Source organism: Lissotriton vulgaris, chromosome 6 (assembly GCF_964263255.1).
Source record: "Lissotriton vulgaris chromosome 6, aLisVul1.2, whole genome shotgun sequence".
Classification (NCBI taxonomy): Eukaryota; Metazoa; Chordata; class Amphibia; order Caudata; family Salamandridae; genus Lissotriton; species Lissotriton vulgaris.
The window spans coordinates 826,190,416-826,212,524 of NC_141694.1; positions in this window are offsets into that span (position 1 = coordinate 826,190,416).

Genomic DNA, 22,109 nt, shown 5'->3' on the forward strand with positions numbered 1-22,109 from the left:
TTTTTTGAACGTTTGTGATATGTGCACGTGTGGATTTTGTCTAATTAAGGTTAAAAAAATATATATATATCTTTAAGCGTGTTCTGGCGCGCTTACGTTTTGGTTTTGGTTTGCGCTGCAGAGACGATACGTCACGGTTATGCGATGCATCATGAGGCGTCTCACGGGCTACGTGATACGTCACTTAATAAAGAATATATTTTACAGCTATAGATATTAGCTTTTAAAAAACCAATGAAATTCACAGAAAAAACCATAGGTTATAGACCATATATAGTTAGGAATTTGTATTTACAAAACCTTGAAAATTCACTGAAAAAACCATAGGTTATAGACCATATATAGTTAGGGATTAGCATTTAAAAAACCTTATTTTATTTGCACAAAACCATTGAAATTCCATATATAGTTAGTTGCACTAACTATATATCGCGGACCCGCAATCCACTGCTAATGATGTCACATAATACATCATTCATGACATGGTCAGTGACATCACTGATGACATCACTGATGACATCTCAAATGACATCACTGATGACATCACTGATGACATCTCAAATGACATCACTGATGACATCACTGACATCTCATTTGACATTACTGATTACATCACTGATGATATCATTTATGTGATAATACATCTTCAGACTCTAATATAACCTTAGATACACTCAGTGTAAACAGGCACTCACAGACTGTCACACATCCATGGAGTTACTCACACACCTAGTCAGTCATGCAAAGAATCAATCACATCTCCATTTCCTCAACTATACAGTTATACACACCTTACTTATTCAAACATATAGTAACACATATTTACTCTCTTATACAATCCTTGATACAAGTTCACAATGATTCATACAGCCACTCACACATTCACTGGCTCTTATGTTCAGTTATTTATATATGTCAACTCTCACATGGAGTGTGTTTTACATATGTACTTACTTTGACATGTAGCACTGAGATATCCATTCACTCACCAATATACTCATGCACACAGTCAACCGTCCATACAGCTGTTTCTACATGCACTTTTGAACCCATACACCTAGGGAATCAACTGCTCACACATCTATGCACAGAGTTATACACCTCCCAGCCACCCACACACATACTCAGTCTCCCATACAAATACTTAGGCAACCATTCAATAACCCATATAGTTACTGATATAGCTACTGATTTAAACATGCAGCAGTTTACAGAACAACATAAATAATGATTGCCAAATTAAGACACTTTAATCACTAACCCATACACTCAGTGAGACACATTTAATCATTCTCTCATACAGTCAGTCATGCACCTACTAAATCCTTCATCCAGACACTTATACATCCACTCATTCTTCAATATGTAAGACATATTTTAACTTTACAGAAACATACAGTCACTGGGTGTTGTCATCAGTGATGTCATCAGTGATGTCATCAGTGATGTCATTTGAGATGTCATCAGTGATGTCATCAGTGATGTCACTGACCATGTCATGAATGATGTAATATGTGACATCATTAGCAGTGGATTGCGGGTCCGCGATATATAGTTAGTGCAACTAACTATATATGGAATTTCAATGGTTTTGTGCAAATAAAATAAGGTTTTTTAAATGCTAATCCCTAACTATATATGGTCTATAACCTATGGTTTTTTCAGTGAATATATATATATATATATATATATATATATATATATATATATATATATATATATATATATATATATATATATATATATATATATATATATATATATATAAATCCCAAATTGCCCTGAAGCTCGGAGGAGCACTCGACGATTCTCGGCCCTCCAGCCTAATGATGCAGCCTACTTGAAAAGTGTGTATTCCGTTCCAATCTGCCTACGCGTTTCGGGGCCTCAAGCCCCTTCTTCCTGGGCATTGACTGCACACGTGACAACCACATTTGATTACCGGCATTTATTAACCATACCTCCCACATGGGCGTGTCAAGGTTACATTATCCTACGTGCATTATGGGGTATGGAGTCCGATTTACAGATTGGTGCTCTCTTTGTGGTAGGTTCATGCGTGTTATTTAAAGCCATTTTTTTCTCTCTTCATGAAAGTCTCTGAGTGAGTCACGCACCTTAAAAGCAAGCTCTGTTTAGCATATGGAGAATCGTGCCGGTGAAGATCCCGAACAGTTCAGAAATCCGGCCTCAGTCAGCTGAGAAATTGCACTCAGTCCCAGCTGACGATGTTGCTTCCTCCCACGGCCGGGGCAGCCGTGTATAGATAAATCCCAAATTGCCCTGAAGCTCGGAGGAGCACTCGACGATTCTCGGCCCTCCAGCATAATGATGCAGCCTACTTGAAAAGTGTGTATTCCGTTCCAATCTGCCTACGCGTTTCGGGGCCTCAAGCCCCTTCTTCCTGGGCATTGACTGCACACGTGACAACCACATTTGATTACCGGCATTTATTAACCATACCTCCCACATGGGCGTGTCAAGGTTACATTATCCTACGTGCATTATGGGGTATGGAGTCCGATTTACAGATTGGTGCTCTCTTTGTGGTAGGTTCATGCGTGTTATTTAAAGTCATTTTTTTCTCTCTTCATGAAAGTCTCTGAGTGAGTCACGCACCTTAAAAGCAAGCTCTGTTTAGCATATGGAGAATCGTGCCGGTGAAGATCCCGAACAGTTCAGAAATCCGGCCTCAGTCAGCTGAGAAATTGCACTCAGTCCCAGCTGACGATGTTGCTTCCTCCCACGGCCAGGGCAGCCGTGTATAGATAAATCCCAAATTGCCCTGAAGCTCGGAGGAGCACTCGACGATTCTCGGCCCTCCAGCCTAATGATGCAGCCTACTTGAAAAGTGTGTATTTCGTTCCAATCTGCCTACGAGTTTCGGGGCCTCAAGCCCCTTCTTCCTGGGCATTGACTGCACACGTGACAACCACATTTGATTACCGGCATTTATTAACCATACCTCCCACATGGGCGTGTCAAGGTTACGTTATCCTACGTGCATTATGGGGTATGGAGTCCGATTTACAGATTGGTGCTCTCTTTGTGGTAGGTTCATGCGTGTTATTTAAAGTCATTTTTTTCTCTCTTCATGAAAGTCTCTGAGTGAGTCACGCACCTTAAAAGCAAGCTCTGTTTAGCATATGGAGAATCGTGCCGGTGAAGATCCCGAACAGTTCAGAAATCCGGCCTCAGTTTTTGTTGCTTTGAAACTGCATTAAAAGGCATTTCTCCAGCAAGAAGTTGTTCGTGTGTTCTCTGACCAGAACAGGAAAAGTCAGAATTCGAATTTATGTTAAGGCTCGCAACCTACACACGAACCGCCTTCGCTAAGAGGCTTGAGGAGAGCGGAGCTTGGCGGCTGCCAGGCTACTTTGAATTTATATAAATATATATATATATATATATATATATATACACACACATATATATATATATACATATATATATATATATATATATGAGACATTACGACTTGTTGGGGTGCTGTTCCCACATGGGAATGATCGTGCTCGCAGTTCGACGGACTACGGGTACCAGCATGCTCAGAATTGTTACTACTCCGGTAGTCCATTGAGACTATTTATTTAGCATGCAGAGATGGTTCCACAAATGAGCTTTCCAGTACAGCAGCAAGCCGTCAATCCATGAAGAAGGAGCTTTTGCCAGCTCCAAAAAGCAAAAGGTTTTACTTTGTTTCTCGAAGCTTAATTGCCAGCATTTGAAAATAAAGGTTTTTTACCTGTTAGCTGCTGTTGTCTGTTCCTGCATAAAGGCAAAACAGTATCAATATATATATATATATATATATATATATATATATATATATATATATATATATATATCAGACCCTCCAGCTTTTCGCGATTTCGCGATTTGCAAAATAATCGCGAAATCAGCTGAAGGGCGCGATGACCGCGAAATTGACCTTTTTGGCCGCGAAAAAGGTCTTCGGCAGGCAGCAAAAAAGATGGTGACATCTTATTGGCTGAACGTACCTACGTCACCACATGAGCGCGTACAGCCGTAATAGCCACACAACCAGCCGAGTTTAATTTAGTACCAGTGCAGCAGTAAACATAACTATCAAGATCACCCTTTTTGCGAATAATCAATCACCCCACTGTAACTCCAAACATACCCCCGATTTTCCGTGCCCGATACTTCGAAACTGTGATGAAATACTTTGCTGAAGCTGCAGCCGGCGACCTAACCTCCTCATCCATCTTCCACATTGCCTCGAAAAATCATCTGTTCCCGCTGTCACTCAATCCGTTCGTTTTTAATCACATCCTCACCGGCTCATTTCGAACATTGTTAACCCCGTGACTTGCTCTCATCAGCTGCACCACGTTACTCTCACTGTCTCGGACTACTGATCCCACAATGCACCCTCCCCTGCCTCGTACCAAAAGTAATGCGGGAACCTAAATCTAAGTATTAAACCCCCATCCATGCTCTACCTTTTATCTCCAATGTGAGTGTGGCTTGCCAGGCGCAACCCACATCTGAAAACCAGCGTCCAGAGGAAAATAGCTCCCTCCGAGGTGTAGTAATCCCAGGTCACCGCCTCCCACCCCCTCTACCCACCCTATTCCCCGCAGCTACAAATTCTGAAATTGTTCCAACATAATATGATCACAGCCCCTCTCCAGTTTCGGTTTCTTGTGTGTCAAGGAGGGAAGTCGCTGTGCATGTGCTCGACCTTAAACCTCAATGTTTCCCGCCCCAGTCGTGATGTCATCGGGTCAAAGGGCTGATCATCCTCTGCTTGCCCCATCTTGAGCCCTGGGGAAACCCCACACCAGGCAATAAGAGGTAAACATCACGCTTTGCCAAATCCTCGGCCTGTGTTCCACTGGCACCACACACATTGAGCCAATCACAGCATCCCACATTAGGAGGCAATTCTTTTTTTGGGGGTGCTGTTGGGGTTACCAACCGTACAGACCCATTGCATGTAAAGTGTCTGAATCTTTTTAACAAAGGACATTTTCATTTTGATACTAGCAACCACACGTTATATATGCTAACAACGCAGCCATGCTTCGTTGTAATTAACTTCACCAGACTGTTCAACAGACTTCAAGCTCAGTGATATATAATAAAATAGGGCAGAGGATTATTATGCCTGCTACAAAGTACGTGAATGAGGTTGGGCACTAGGCTAGAGACCTTCCATTTCTGGTACTTTGCTGCAGTTTCAAGAAATATAGAGTTTTCAATTGCTCAAATTGGGGTAATTTCTGATGTTTATCGGTTTCCCTAACTTCATTGCTTGATTTTGTTCAGAAGAAAGTGTCACTCATAGTCACTGAAAGTCACTCATATTTACAGTGAATTTATGAAAATGGCACACAAGCAATCTGAAACCCTGGCAGTTATGTACCCTGCAGCAGCGCTTCTGAACTGCTGGGGATATTTTAAGGCCCCTTTTAGATGATTGGGCTACAGAAAAGAGGATCGTTTTTTAAATGCACTGCCTTGTCTTTGTCCACTCACAAAGTGGCACTTAAATTGCCACACTTAAATCGTTGCATTACTTTTTAGTAAGGCGCTCTAGCAGCAAAGCAAGACTTCCTCTATGGGTCATATTTGTATTCACAATATATTTTCAATGTTAAAAATGGTGATAGAAATGACTGTTTTTTAAAATGGACGAGTCTAGGAGGCAGTGGTGCCCCGGCAGGGGTGCATACATGGGTGCTACACCATCCCAGGGAATAATGGGGCCCCCTCTCACGAGGTGCAGAGTGGAGCTGTGCTTCTGTAGAGCCACAGACACTTTAACCATGCCAGTTTCACAATGGAATACCCTGTTAAATCAGTTTACATTGATTTAAGGCTGAAAAGGAATGATTACGAAAAAAATAAGGTGCCGCAATAATGCCGCTAAATACCCACTTTTGTGCCGCTAAATTTCCATTTTTGTGCCGCTAAATTTGTAAATCTATGCCGCTATATCCTGGGGGGTCTGATATATATATATATATATATATATATATATATACATATACATATATGTATATATATACATATATATATATATATTCACTGAAAAAACCATAGGTTATAGACCATATATAGTTAGGAATTAGCATTTACAAAACCTTGAAAATTCACTGAAAAAACCATAGGTTATAGACCATATATAGTTAAGGATTAGCATTTACAAAACCTTAAAAATTCACTGAAAAAACCATAGGTTATAGACCATACATAGTTAGGGATTAGCATTTACAAAACCTTATTTTACTCACACAAAACCATTGAAATTCGCATATATAGTTAGGTGCACTAACTATATATCGCGCACCCGCAATCCACTGCTGATGATGTCACATATTACATCATTCATGACATGGTCAGTGACATCACTGATGACATCACTGATGACATCATCCAGTGACTGTATGTTTCTGTAAAGTTAAAATATGTTTTACATATTGAATAATGAGTGGATGTATAAGTGTCTGGATGAAGGATTTAGTAGGTGCATGACAGACTGTATGAGAGAGGGATTAAATGTGTGTCACTGAGTGCATGGGTTAGTGACTAAACTGTCTTAATTTGTGCATCATTATGTCTGTTGTTCTGTAAACTGCTGCATGTGTTGATCAGTAGCTATATGAGTAACTATATGGGTTATTGATTGGTTGCCCAAGTATTTGTATGGGAGACTGAGTGTGTGTGTGTGGGTGGCTGGTAGGTGTGTGACTCTGTGCATAGATGTGTGAACAGTTGATTCACTAGATGTATGGGTTCAAAAGTGCATGTGGAATCAGCTGTGTGGGCGGTTGACTGTGCGCATGAGTGTATTGGTGAGTGAATGGATATCTCAGTGCTACATGTCAAAGTAAGAACATATGTAAAACACAGTACATGTGAGAGTTGACATATATAAATAACTGTGCATAAGAGCCAGTGAATGTGTGAGTGGCTGCATGGATCATTGTAAACTTGTATCAGGGATTGTATAAGAGAGTAAATATGTGTTAGTATATGTTTGAATAAGTAAGGTGTGTATAACTGTATAGTTGAGGAAATGGAGGCGTGATTGATTCTTTGCATGACTGACTAGGTGTATGAGTAACTCCATAGATGAGTGACAATCTGTGAGTGTCTGTTTACACAGAGTGTATCTAAGGTTATATTAGAGTCTGAAGATGTTCATCGTATTATCACATGAATGATGTCATCAGTGATGTTATCAGTGATGTCATTTGAGTTGTCATCAGTGATGTCATCAGTGATCAATCAATCAATCAAAGCATTTATATAGCACACTACTCACCCAGAGGGCTTCAAGGCGCTAGGGGAGGGGAGTCTGCTACTGCTCGAACAGCCAGGTCTTGAGTTGCTTCCTGAATGCGAGGTGGTCCTGGGTCAGGCGGAGGTGGGTCGGGAGGGAGTTCCATGTCTTGGCGGCGAGGTAGGAGAAGGACCGTCCCCCTGTGGTGGCTCTTCGGATGCGGGGGACGGCGGCGAGGGCGTGGCCGGTCAATCGAAGCTGGCGTTTGGGAGCGTAGAAGTTGAGGCGGCTGTTGAGGTATCCTGGGCCTTGGTTGTGTAGGGCTTTGTGTGCGTGGGTGAGGAGTCGGAAGGTGATTCTCTTGTTGACCGGGAGCCAGTGCAAGTCTCTCAGGTGTCCAGAGATGTGGCTGCGACGGGGGATGTCCAGGATGAGTCGTGCTGAGGCGTTCTGGATCCGCTGGAGTCTCTTCTGGAGTTTGGCGGTGGTTCCGGCGTAGAGGAAGTTGCCGTAGTCCAGACGGCTGGTGACGAGGGCCTGGGTGACCGTCTTCCTGGTCTCGGTGGGGATCCACCGGAAGATCTTACGTAGCATGCGCAGGATGTTGAAGCACGACGAGGAGACGGCATTGACTTGTATGGCCATGGAGAGGGAGGAGTCCAGGATGAAGCCCAGGTTGCGTGCGTGGTCTGTTGGTTTGGGTGCGCTGCCTAGGGCGGGGGGCCACCAGGAGTCGTCCCAGGTGGAGGGTGAGGATCCCAGGATGAGGACTTCTGTCTTGTCCGAGTTCAGTTTCAGGCGGCTGTTCTTCATCCATTCGGCTACCTCTTTCATCCCTTCGTGAAGGTTGGCTCTGGCGGTGGCGGGGTCGTTGGTGAGGGAGAGAATCAGCTGGGTGTCGTTGGTGTAGGAGATGATGTTGAGGTTGTGCTGGCGTGCGATGTCTGCGAGGGGGCTCATGTAGACGTTGAAGAGGGTTGGACTGAGCAAGGAGCCTTGAGGAACGCCGCAGATGACTTTGGTGGCTTCAGATCTGAACGGGGGGAGGCGGACTCTCTGTGTACTTCCGGCGAGGAAGGAGATGATCCACTCCAGTGCCTTCTCCTGGATTCTGACGTTGCTGAGTCGCTGCACTAGTGTACGGTGGCAGACAGTGTCGAAGACCGCGGAGAGGTCTAGGAGGATGAGGGCTGCTGTTTCTCCGTTGTCAAGCAGTGCTCGGATGTCATCGGTGGCTGCGATCAGGACGGTCTCGGTGCTGTGGTTGGCCCGGAAGCCAGACTGCGAGAGGTCGAGGGATCCGTTTGTCTCGAGGAAGGCGGCCAGCTGCTTGTTGACGGCCTTCTCGATGACTTTTGCAGGAAACGGGAGCAGCGAGATGGGGCGGTAGTTCTTGAGGTCGGTGGGGTCGGCCGATGGCTTCTTTAGTAGAGCGCTGAGTTCGGCGTGCTTCCAGCTCTCCGGGAAGGTAGCGGTGTCGAAGGAGGTGTTGATGATGTCCCGCAGGTGGGGTGCGATGACAGCGTCGGCTTTGTTGAAGATGTGGTGAGGGCAGGGGTCGGTAGGAGATCCGGAGTGGATGGAGTTCATCGTGCGGACGGTGTCTTCGGTGCTGATTGGGGTCCAGGCGCGGAGGGTGGTGGTGAGGGGCGGTGGTTCGGTCGTGGCGTGCGTAGGTTGAGTGCTGAAGCTGTTGTGTATGTCCGCGATCTTGTTGTGGAAGTAGGAGGCGAGGGAGTTGCAGAGGTCTTGCGAAGGGGTGATGTCGTTTCCGGCGTTGGGGTTGGAGAGCTCTTTAACGATGTTGAAGAGTTCCTTGCTGTTGTGTGCGTTGTTGTCCAGTCGTTCCTTGAATGCGGTTTTCTTGGTGGCGTTGATGAGTTGGTGGTGTTTTCGGGTGGCGAGCTTGAGGGCAGTCATGTTGTCCGGTGTTGGGTCTCTGCGCCAGGTTCTCTGGAGGGCTCAGCAGTTCTTCTTGGAGCTCTTGAGTTCGTCGGTGAACCATGGGGCTTTCTTGCTACCGGGTCTGCTAGGCGGGGTCTTCAGAGGGGCGAGGTCGTCTACGCAGTTGCTGATCCACTTTGCGAGGTTGGTGGCCGCCTGGCTTGGGTTTGTTGCGCTGGTGGGAGGGTTCATGCTCAGGGAGGTCGCGAGCTGGTCGGCTGTGATCTTGTTCCAGCTTCTGCGTGCAACCTGTTGCTGGTGGTGGTGGATCGTGGTCCTTCTGAAGCTGAAGTGGACACAGCTGTGGTCCGTCCAGTGGAGTCCGGTGGCGTGGCTGAAGGCGATGTCCTTGCTGGATGAGAAGACGGGGTCGAGTGTGTGTCCGGCGTAGTGGGTAGGGGTGGTGACCAGCTGCTTGAGTCCCAGGTTTGCGAGGTTGTCCAGCAGGGTGGTGGTGTTGCGGTCGTTGTTGTTCTCCAGGTGGAAGTTGAGGTCCCTGTGATGTCACTGACCATGTCATGAATGATGTAATATGTGACATCATCAGCAGTGGATTGCTGGTGCGCGATATATAGTTAGTGCAACTAACTATATATGCGAATTTCAATGGTTTTGTGTGAGTAAAATAAGGTTTTGTAAATGCTAATCCCTAACTATATATGGTCTATAACCTATGGTTTTTTCAGTGAATTTTCAAGGTTTTGTAAATGCTAATCCCTAACTATATATGGTCTATAACCTATGGTTTTTTCAGTGAATTTTCAAGGTTTTGTAAATGCTAATTCCTAACTATATATGGTCTATAACCTATGTTTTTTTTCAGTGAATTTCAATGGTTTTTTAATAGCAAATATCAAAAGCAGTAAAATGTATTCTTCTTTTAAATGAAAAATATATTTTATATGTTTTTATTATAATTTTTTTATGCATCTGCCAAACCCTGAAATCTTAATAGTGCACTGTGGTGGAAAGGATTTTGGGACTATGGCTGGGGTTGGTCTGGAAATGCTTTTAAAGGACACCTTTCATCAATTGATGACACTTTTTCCCCAAACTGCCTTAGCATATTCCAATATATGCCAAAGACAGAAATGGAACTGTTCCAACCAATTTTGTCCACAATTTGAGAAAGCACGGAAACATGTGAATAAATCTGTTTCTGCTTACATGAGAGATTTTAGAATGGGTTCAATATACAACAATAACTTGCGTTACAACATGCAAGACATCTACAGAGGAGATGGTGTGCACTTCTCAGATGAGGGGAATAGAATATTCCTCCTGAATTTTAAACTGTGCATTGAAACCTACTTGTAGGTACCTAAATCAGCCACAGAACCCAATAGCTCTTTTCTGAGCTACCCTACCTCTGATCATTAAAAAAACTTTTATCTTTTTCTAACTTTTTTCACTATTTTTCACTCAAGTACGCTCCCCGGTTCGCTTACCGGTGCGCGTACCGGGCGCTCCCCGCGCGATTTTTAAAAAAACATTTTGGCCTATATGAGCGTCCTAAGCCCCCCTCAGAAAACCTAGAGGGTCAGAAAGTGTCTACCGTGCCCCCTTCTAGCCATTCTGAACATTATTTCCCCTCCATCTTGTGTCTCAATTCTACCGACACACAAAATGGAGGACTCCCGTAACGCTGCCGGTGCGCGTACCGGGGCGCGCACCGGTGAGCGCTCGCTAAAAAAAAGGTGGGAAAGTAATTTACAGAAAAACCACTGGAGACACTTTCATCAAATATAGAATAGGCCCTACTACATAGCAGTCCCTACCATTTACCCAAATTTGATGGAATTCCATTGAGAAAATTATGCTGTAGGCCTGACTAAATATCCTGAGTTAAATTACATGACAGAAACACATATGAAGTGTTAGAATTGACAACCAATGAAAATGTTACTTTTATTTTCTACTATTATTTCAAGACATTTGATTGGTTATGTACCTGAATATATATAAAGAAAGAGAGAGAAACACAGCCATTTTGATTACTACTTCCTGAAGTACATTTCAAGAGCATTTTCACTGTCAACTTTAACTTCTTTTTCAAAGGTAAGATATAATTTAAAAAATTTGAAAGGAGAACTATGTTATGCACTTTAAATTAAATAAGGAAAACGTTTTCAGATAGTTACATACTGTCCCTCTATAAGAGTTAGTCATTGAGAAAGACTTAATTATTTAAATTATTGTTTGAGTTAGGCTTCTGTGATATAATTATGAATTTACTTAGGCTTCATCACAGGCACTTTTTAATAGTTCTACTTCCTGCCTGAAACCATGCACTGCCCATAGATTACTTCACTGTTAAAAACTCACAAGCACCTGTCTGAACTTAAACCCAACAGTGCCCTATCTCCACTGATATATTTTTTTAATGCAATTTACAGCAAGAAAATGGAAGCACAGCAAAAAGAAAATACAATTTCATTTGAAATTAAGATTGAAAGCAATCCAAACCAAGAAAAAGAAGAACTAGACTTTATGGATGAATCAGAAGACCAAGAATTATTAAAATGTGCTGAAGAATGTGAATGTGATTCTTGGAATGAAAAGGAGGACATTCCTGATGATTTAATGTTACAAATTCTCTTAGATTTTGAAAAATCAGAACAATAAATTTAAATTTTAAAAGTTAAAATTGTTTGAGACATTATTCTTTTTAATATGAAAATTATGAAATAGTACCCAAAAAGATAAAATATAAACTGAGACTTAAAATATACTTTGCAACTTTTTTGTGTTACATAGTAAGTTTGCTCATAGTTACTTCCTTTCTCCCACTATATTATCTCCAATGTGTATTTAACATCTCTTTATCATCTCCTGCCTCCATGTTCTTTCTGCTTTCCTCACAGACTATGCTATGAATTCCATATACCACAATAACTTCTGAAACAACATGCAAGATATCTACAAAGGAAACGGTGTATATTTATTTTTAGACTCCTACATGTTGGTACTTACATTAAAAAATTTAAAAAAAATACAACAAAAAGAACAATCAATAAACATACAATATTTGAACATTCTTTCGTTCTTTTTTCCATATATTACGCCCCCCGGACCGCTTCCCGGTGCGCATACCGGGCGCTCCCCCCGCAAAAAAAACAATAATAATTTTTTTGTTTGCCCCGCGGGGCCCTTTTAAAGCCCCCTCATCAAACCTAGGGGGTCAGGGAGGATGTACTCTGCCCCCTTATGCTCATTTCCCCCTTTGTTTTTGCCACCTCTTGTGTCTCGATCCTACCGAGACACAAGATGGCGGCCGTTCCGGACTGTTTAGAATGTTGACAGACACCGGAGAGCCAATCAGCTTCACTTCGCGAAGTTCCGTTACGCGTCAGGTACGCGAACCGGGGCGCTAACCGGAGCGCTGTCAAAGATATATCTGTTTTTTAAAACGTTAATTTCTCAAAATCCACTAGAGCACATATATTAAGACATAGCAAAGGCACGTCCGGCAAACCATATCTACAATTTTGCCAAGTTTCGTGTAAATCCATTCAGCCGTTCGAGCTAAAAGTGATTCCAACCGCCCTATGGAAAAATGAATGGGAAAAACGCGTTTTGGGACCCCCCTTTTTTCTCTGCCCCCCCTTGACGAAACTCCCCCACATTTTCAGGGGCTGCTCGGAAACAAAATGTGCCATTTTTCTGAAAATTTCAGCCAATTCCGTCCACAAACGCCAGTTATTCGACATAGAATTTTCAGAAATCCCATAGGAAGAAAATCCTAACTATATATACCTACTGGCGACCGCAAGTAGGTAATATATATATACATGTATGTGTATATATATATATATATATATATATATATATATATATATATATATATATATATATATTCACTGAAAAAAACATAGGTTTAAGGGACGTTATAGTACAAAACCATAGAAATTCCCCCGTTACGGTTAGTTCAGCTAACTATAACTCACGCCCCTGCAATGCACTGCTGATGAAGTCATCACCAAGTAGCCTTATTAAGGCAGAACTCATTAGACAAAAGACATTGCTACCAGTGGGGCCCGTCTGGCCAACACATCATTGCAGGCTCCGCACACACTGGTTGTTTCAGGTGCCACTAACTGTGCAGCTCAACTCAATGCCATGTGGCTGTGGGCCCATGCTGACTGCTGCCTCCTGCCTACACTGTGGTCATCAGGGCTCACATTTAAAATTGAGTCTTGATTTAATAATTGCAGAGTCCAGTAGGCAACTAAGGAAAACGTCCCTAAAACCTACATAATATCCTTTTAATATCCTTGCTTCAAGAACTTGTTTTATATAAGTTATAGCTTTACTACGATGACCAACTTTATCTTGCAAGTCCAAAGGAACACCGAATCACAGTCTACACTGCGGACAGCAGAGCTCACCGTTCGAATTCAGTTTTGATTTATTAATTGCAGAGTGCAATGTACTCTATGTCCTCGGATTTTGTCAAGAGCAGGTGACCAAAAGCATTCCTCAATGTCTTTGCTGACTACTGCCTTCGATCTACACTGTGGACAGCAGGGCTCACAATACAGAGCGACTCGCGATTGCAGATGACGCAGTCCAATAGGCAAGAGACATTGCTTCTAGTGCGGCCCACCCGCACCACGCATCATTGATGGCTGCGCACACGCTGACTGCTTCAGGTGCCACTAACTCTGTACAGCTCACGTCAACACCAAGTGACTGTTGGCCCTTGCTGACCACTGCCTCCAGCCTACACTGCGGTCAGCAGGGCTGACAGTTCAGATAGAGTCACGATTGTAGGTGACGCAGTCCAGTAGGCAACAGACATTGCTCCCAGTGCGGCCCGCCCAGAGCACGCATCATCGCTGGCTGCGAACACGCTGAGTGCTTCAGGTGCCACTAACTCTGTGGAGCTCAAGTCAATGCCACATGGCTGTGGGCCCTTCATGACCGCTGCCTTCGGCCACACTGCGGTTAGCACGGCTCACAATTCAAGATTAGTACCAATGCAAATTGTGTAAGAGACTATAATCGGTTAAGAAGACCAAATGCTCCAAATCTGGGCAGCTCAAGTCAACGCCACGTGGCTGTGGACCTTTGCTAACCGCTGCCTCCAGCCTACACTGTGGTCAGCAGGGCTCACAATTAAAATTCAGTCTTGATTCATTAATTTCAGAGTCCAGTAGGCAACTAACAATAACGTCCCTGAAACCTACATATTTCGGCAATGTATTCCATACAAATTTCATCTTTTCTTCCAAACGCCTACACTGCGGTCAGCAGAGCTCACAATTTGAATTCTGTCTTGATTTATTAAATCCAGAGAGAATTGTACTCTATGTCCTAGGATTTTGTCAAGAGGAAGTGACAAATAGCATTCATCGATGTCTGTGCTGACTACTACCTTCGATCTACATTGCGGACAGCAGGGCTCACAATTCAGATTGAGTCACGATTGCAGACGACGCACTCCAGTAGGCAACAGATATTGCTCCCAGTGCGGCCCGCCCGGACCACATATCATCGCTGTCTGCCCATACTCTGAGCTCTTCTGATGCCCCTACCTCATTGCACCACAACTCATGGACCCTTTATGATAGAATATTTTGTATATAATTTCAGATCTGCTGCCCCTACCTCAGTGCATCACAAGTCATGGACCCTGTACGAAAGAATCTTTTGTGTATTATTTCACATCTGGTGCCCCTACCTTAGTGCAGTACAAGTCATAGACCCTTTATCATTGAATCTCTGTGTATGATCAAATAATTACGGTTGTACTTGTTGCTAGCACCAACCCTTCCCTGAAGGCTGGCTTACACTCACCCCACACGCATCCAGCACAGACATCACTGGACACGTGACCCTGATAATAAAAAGAGGCTGAGCGCATGTGCCCATACCCAGTTCCACTATCTACCTAAATGTGTCCTTGTGTTCATTATGTATGCATGATGCTGCCCCTGGGCCCTACCACATTACATTGTGCTGTGGATAGCGCACGCAACCATTTTACCTCTGGCAGTGCGGAAAACTTTGGTTATGTAACTTTGTCTCGGTCATTGTATAAGTACATAGGTAGAGACTGGATCATTAGAGTACTATAAGGAGATTGTATGGTGAATTGATAAGTGCTTAGGGATTGGCGGAGTGGTTGGATAAGTACATATGTTGGTGGAGCCTAACCCCTGAACACAAGCTTGGCTCTAACTGGCTGCCCTCCATGTGCCAAAAACTGAAATTTGGGCCTTGCATGGTCCTGTATTGCTACAGCTGCAAAACTCCATTGAATGTGCAATAAACATTCATATCCACACACATATGTGATGTCCACGATCTTTTATGTGTGGAAGTATGGATGAATGTAGGGTCAGTGATTCCCCCTACCTTCCATTTTGTCCATGTTGTGGGACACATGGCGCTTGGGCCCGAATGGCAGCAACACTACAACAGAGACACCGGCATCAGTTGATTCCTCATACAGCCCAGGACGGAACCACGCCCACAGCTCCGGAGTCATTATTCACAGCCTCACGCAGAACTGACATACGCCAGGCCAGCCCACTCCGCTTACGCTTGCAAGGAGGAATGACAACGCTACATGTCCCAGGTCTTCCGTCTAGTGATCCGCTGATCACAGGTCTAGTTGTCAGCATGCCACAGCTACTCCCTCATGGCTGGTTTGCACCGACACAACACCCATTCAGCACAGATGTCACAGAACATGGGATCCTGCCAATAAAAAGGGCTGGGTGCACTTGCTCTATGCCATTTCCATTCTCTCCAATAATTTGAAGTACACAGAGTTGGTGGCAGCAGAAGCATTTTGCCCGACACGGGCCTCCCGCCACGTGGCGATGACTTGATTTCCACCAGAGCTGAGTGGGTGTGCAGCCTGTGATGATGCGTGGCCTTGATACACCATCCTGGCAATCAAGACCGGATTTAAATTGTGAGCTCGGCTCGCCCGCGTGCACGCCACTGCTGAGGAGGTTGCTTAGGCACGTGGTGGGCCCTCTTGGACACACGCCGGTGGCAGAAGGTGAGCAGAGAGGCTTGCTTGCACAGTAGCGGGCAGTCACCTATAGGCGGTGGGAGTGGATGGTATGCAGCAGCCTAGGTGTGCAGGTGTGGGCAGACACCTCTGGGCAGTGGGAGTGGATGGGGTGCAGCAGCCTGGGTGCTCAGGGGTGGGCAGACACCTCTGGGTGGCGAGTGAATGGGGTGCAGCAGCTTGGGTGTGCAGGGGTGGGCAGACACCTCTAGGAGGCGGTAGGGGATGGGGTGCAGCAGCCTAAGTGCGCAGGGGCGGGCAGACACCTCTGGGCGGCTGGAGTGGATGGGGTGCAGCAGCCTGGGTACGCAGGGGCAGGACAGTGATTTAGGCATGTGCAGTTGTATGTACTCTGCCATTACTGATTCAATACTATGTTTCAGATGAGTAAACTTGAGGGCTGCAGTAAGTCCCGGCACGTGGTTGGAGACACACCGGTGCCGGAAAGGTGAGCTGTGAGGGTTTTGTCCACAGTGTCCACACTCACTCTCCCTCTCCATCTCTTCCTCTCTCTCTCTCTCTCACTCTTTCTCTCTTCCTCTCTCCCTCATTTGTTCTCTCTTTCTCTCTGTCTCTCTCTCTCTCTCTCACTCTTTCTTTCTTTCTCTCTCTCTTTCTCTCTCTCTCTCTCTATCTCCTTTGATAGGCGCCTTTTATCACAATCTTATTTTGCTTTTTGTCTTGTAGGCTGTAATTCACAAATTGTCGAGGGATGACACGCCCTGGCTGTACCTACTTTCATTTGTTGTTGTTTTGTTTAAATAAAATGTTTTATATGTAAATCCATAGATGACTGTTATTCTCATTTGTCCAACCTCACATACATCATTTTTATTATAATTGTGCAATATCAGCTGATTTGTTACGTTCCAGATTTTGGAAGGTTGCTGTCAAATTTGTTTGTTGGGGGGTCAGGGGGGATTGCGGACACGGGGCTAGTGGCGGGGGTGTTGGGTATCCGAGCACTGTTGGGTGTCCGAGCTGCATGATTGTTGGCTCCATGGCATCTGTTGTCGTTCAGGTATGGCTGTGGGCTGGGCTCCCTTTCATATTGCAGGTTGTAGTCCGACTTTACACCAGGTAAGAGCAGGTGTAAACTTCCTGCTGCTAAAGCACCTTATCGCCTGTTTTATATTCTTTTGGCAGATCTTGCTGGTGGTTAAGAAAGTTGCGTTTGCTGCTTTTTGCACTGGAACACCTACACTGCATCTCATTAGCGATATTTGCCAGGGTCATCTGTGGCGATGTTTTTTTAGACTGTTATTGCTGGTAAACTGCTGATATGGGCTGTTTGCACCAGCCTGTGAATGGAGCGTTAAATTTATCATCAGTTTCGCTGTGATGAAGTGCTGTTAACTCGGCGATGTGTCCTTGAGAATACGCCCCTCAGTGTTTTAAAGACCTGAGAAAAACTCGAGTGCTGCGCTGAGAGCCACGCACCCAGCGCGTTCACACTAGGGGGCGGCGCTGAGTGCTGTGCACCCTCCATATTCACACCAGGGTGCCGCGCTGAGAGCAGTTGTGTTCACACTAGGGGGTCGCTCTAGGGTTGCAACTTTTAAAAAAAAATTAAAAGCGTTCACTTTCATCAATTTACATTCGCCTCAGGGACCCAATCCTCCGGGGCATGCCCACATCTACATATTTTTTTTTTCAAAGGGGAGGGGGCAGCGTGGCCCCTCTACCATGGCACTTCTGGCCCCGGGGACCCCATCCCCCAGAGCCTGACCTCTCTGTTGGGGACCATGTGGGGAGCCCAATGACCCCAAGTTCCCACCGGCTGCCCGCCTCCTGTGGGAGCCGGCATTCCTTTTGGACAACGGGAGCTGCTAACATGCAGCTTCCCTTGCCCAAAAGCAATTCTCCTTTCCTTTATTGAAGCGAGAGGAGGTTTTACTTCTCTCACTTCAACAAAGCAAATCAGGGTTTGCTATCACAAGGTGGAAGCAATGCTCCTGCCTTGTCATAGTAAACGGCTAGGGGTGGACACCCCGGGACATTGCAGGACCCATCACCTGGCCCTGGATGGTGACGGACCCCTGGGCCATCAAGCGCTCCAGGATGGGGCCCCGCGGTCCCCCTCCCTCTATTTTCAAAGCCCCGGGGTGGTGGTGGTCCCCGGGGCTGAAGGAAGTCTGTGTGCCCCTTCCGCATCTAATTTACATAGCCCCGAGGAGGTGGCAGTATGATTATACAATTGCCCCGGGACCTGGCCCACCAGGGGGCTCATTTAAATGAAGTGGGGGAGTCCCCGCTTAATTATTTTTTACATTTTTTCATCTGGATTCTCGCACCCAGTGCGAATTCAGGCGTTAAAAAAAAATTTTGGGGGGTTCTTCTGGGACCCTCTGAGCAGGCCTAGGCGTTCAGGCTGTTTCTACCCTGCCCCCTTTTCTTCATTTTCACTTTCTTTTACTGTTTCTTGTGACTTAGTTCTACCGAGTCACAAGATGACTGCCAACACTTCCTGGTTTGGAGTGTTCGCAGCCAATTAGAATGAAGCGCGTGGTCGGGAGGGGTCGCGAACCCACAGCGGCAATAGATATCGATATTTTTTTATTTTCACAGCAACTACTGAACGGATTTGCACCATTTAACAAAAGGTCGCTTTCTGAACCAAGAACTACCTTTTTGCCAATTTGGTGTAATTCCGTTCAGAAGTTCGGGCTGTAGCCTTGGCTAAAGTCTCCTATAGGAAATATATTTTTTTACTCTTATTTTTTTAATTTCTCAGCCACTACTGAACGGATTTACTCCATTTAAAAAAAGGTTGCTTTCTGAACTGAGAACTACCTTTCTGCCAAATTTGGTGTAATTCCGGCCAGCAGTTCGGGCGGTATCCTTGGCTAAAGTTTCCCATGGAAAATAAAATTGAGAAATCACTTTTTTCTTTTTCTTTTTTCTCAGCCCCGGCTTGACAAATCACCCCCAAACTTTCAGAATAGGAGCTGACCTGGATAAACTTTTTTTTGGGAGAATATCGCGAAGATTCGTCAAACGACTCCAAAGTTATTAGTAAATCAAAAAATGCTTTTACTATATTTATATATCTTGAAGGTATGTAGATGTGGAGGTAAGAATAGTAAATCTATACTTCCTTATAAGCGTTTACCTTTCAATATTTTGGTCCTCGATATTTGGGCTATGATATTAAGATATCACAATATTTCCTACTCGATATTTCAAACTACAACCCTCATTGTAAAGATTCTCTAACGTTGTGTAGAAGTACTTGAAACTGTTCCAGTTGGGAACCTGGATGAGTATATTGAAATATACATATCTCCTTATTGTATGATATGCATTCTGCAACTCCCTTCCTTTCATTGAAGGTAGCATATATGGTGTAGGAAAACTAAATTGGGGTACTAGCCCTTGGATGCCCCCATTGTAGGCTAGTAAGTGTGGGAAACCAAACTACTGGTTTCCACAGCTTACAAAGCTTATGGATTAGTCTTCCGGTAGCAGACTATCAAGTTAATGTACATTCTTGTTGCTAAGGTTTATGGATTAGAACATACTATTGTGAAATAAAATAGTAGATCACACTTCAATTGAAGATAAGGTATTAGAAATTAGTCCGGTGATACATGCATATACAATCAAACAGGTAAAGCAGGTCATACATGGTTGTGCGAAATTTGTTGTAAGTTTAGTATTTCTTTGCTTCAATGATTAGGTAAATCCATAAAACTGTAGGGATCTCTATAGTCCTTGTTTTCCAAGTTTGGGTGCAAAAACTCCAAAGTTTTCAATGATTGTAAAATAGACCAATTACAGTCAATATTTCTGAACTTTACCAGTCCCTGTGAAAAACATATCCACAGTTAGATCCCTAGTATACAGAGTCAAAGGAATTCTGAATGTATTGTATTTTCCAGGTTCAGACCAAAGTACTTTAGAAAATACAACCGCAGCCAACACATGGGACTACACCCCACCCACCACAGGCATCTGACCCTCACTCTACACAGTCTTCGTCTGTGAACACCATATGTGGAGACCGGATTCCAAAGGGTCAGAACTGTGGTCAGCTTCAAAAACCTCTGATAGATCTGAGATACCGGAACTGAGGCCATGGATCCTATTATAGGCTAACATACTATGTGAACCTCAAGCACAATCACAATCTTACAGCAATTAACCCAACATCTACTCATTCTCCTTTCAAGCAGAGTGTGCCTCCTAATCTCCCCGCAGGAGTAGGACACTTACCCCGCACGCTTTTACAACGAGTGCCATTACCCCGCATATTTCACTCTCCAAAATCTTTTACAATGTAATCCATTACAACGGATTCCTGATTACAACGCAATTTAACTATTTTAACTCCACCGGGGCGTTACTTGGGGAATGCGTTGTAATGGTTTGCTGTGTAAAGCCCTACGTTGAAAATTATTTTGCAGGGTAAAAAATTTGGGGTAATGGCATGCATTGTAACGCATTTGTTGTAAAGGATGTTTTCCTTCCTGCAGCTCCTCTTTATGCCCCGGCCTCCTGAAGCACTTGTGTGAGTTCCCCGTCTTCACTGCATATGGTTTTAGAGCCCTCTTTAGCCCATTTATGTTTCTCTAATGCATAGAACAGTGATGCATGTCCTGGTTTTGTTGCACTAGTATTGTAAACCTTTCTGGTGCTGCTAGGGGCTACATGGGGGAGCTCCTCTGTGGCCGCCCTTTTAGCTGCATAGCCCCTGTATGCAGCCTCTGCTCCCCCCACCATCTTCTCTGTGTGACACCATGCCTCACCCTCTGGGGCCCCTCTGTCCCCTTGCAGACCCTTTGTTTGCCTTGTCCCCCTTGAATGCCCTCTAAAAGCCCCCTGCAGCAACCTGTGTACTCCTGTAGCCCTGTGTGCCACCCTATTCTACCCCTGCAGTCCCTAAACAAGCTCCTCTGCTCCCTATTCAGCCCTTCTATGCAATTCCTGAAACCTGTGTCTACTCATTGTGCCTCCACTTCCTACAGCCCCTATTGGTCTATGAACATCTATTTGCACATCAGTGACACCCTATACCCCTTGCCGGTCCCCTGTGTGCCTACCACACCCTTGCATCCCTACATAGGCCTGTCCTTCGGCCTTTAACAAATACTCTCACCCCTCTCCAGCCTCTCCCGGTGCGACCCTTCCCCAGCCTCTCTGTGCTCCACACCATGCCGCCCCTCTGTCCTCTGTCTCAATTCAATGTGCCATCCAGTCCCCTGAAGCACCTCTTTATGCCCCACTGTAACTCTATCCGCCCAGGCTCCTGTAGGCACTCTTAGTGACAGCTAATGACCCTGCACCCTCACACTATATTTTGAATTTCTTTCAATGTTTGGGGGAAAAAAATTCAAGACGGGGTTTGGAAGGGGGTGTCTTTAACATCCAATATAAATGTACTATATCCCATCCTGGGTAGCATTAGATGGCTTTTACAGGGAGATGTTGTTTTGTATATTAATTTCTAACCATGCCTTGTTTTGGAGTGGGTGAATCTTTAAAAAGCCAAGCATGAGCCAGTGACCTGTCACCCACTCCTGAGCCCCCTTCCCAAATGAAAACTTGGTGTAAGGGGCAGGTGTCAATTCAGTCGCTTCTCTGTGGCTGCTGCATTGAGTGGAACACACAGGAGCCGATCAGGGTCATCATTTGGCAGCCTGTGTACCTTGTCCGCCAGTTGTGGAAAAAAGGGAGCAGGCCTTTTTGACATCTGACTCACTCTTCAATGGCCCACCACATTGTGTAGACACCAAGATAAGGCCAGGGTTGCCTATCTTCCACTCCTATGCCATGTTCTCAAATGGGGAAGAGCATTCATGGGTGGGAGACAGCTGACCCACTGCTATGTATCCCACAGCATTCTGTGGCCACAGAGGAGCAGATCAGGGTTACTGATCCCCT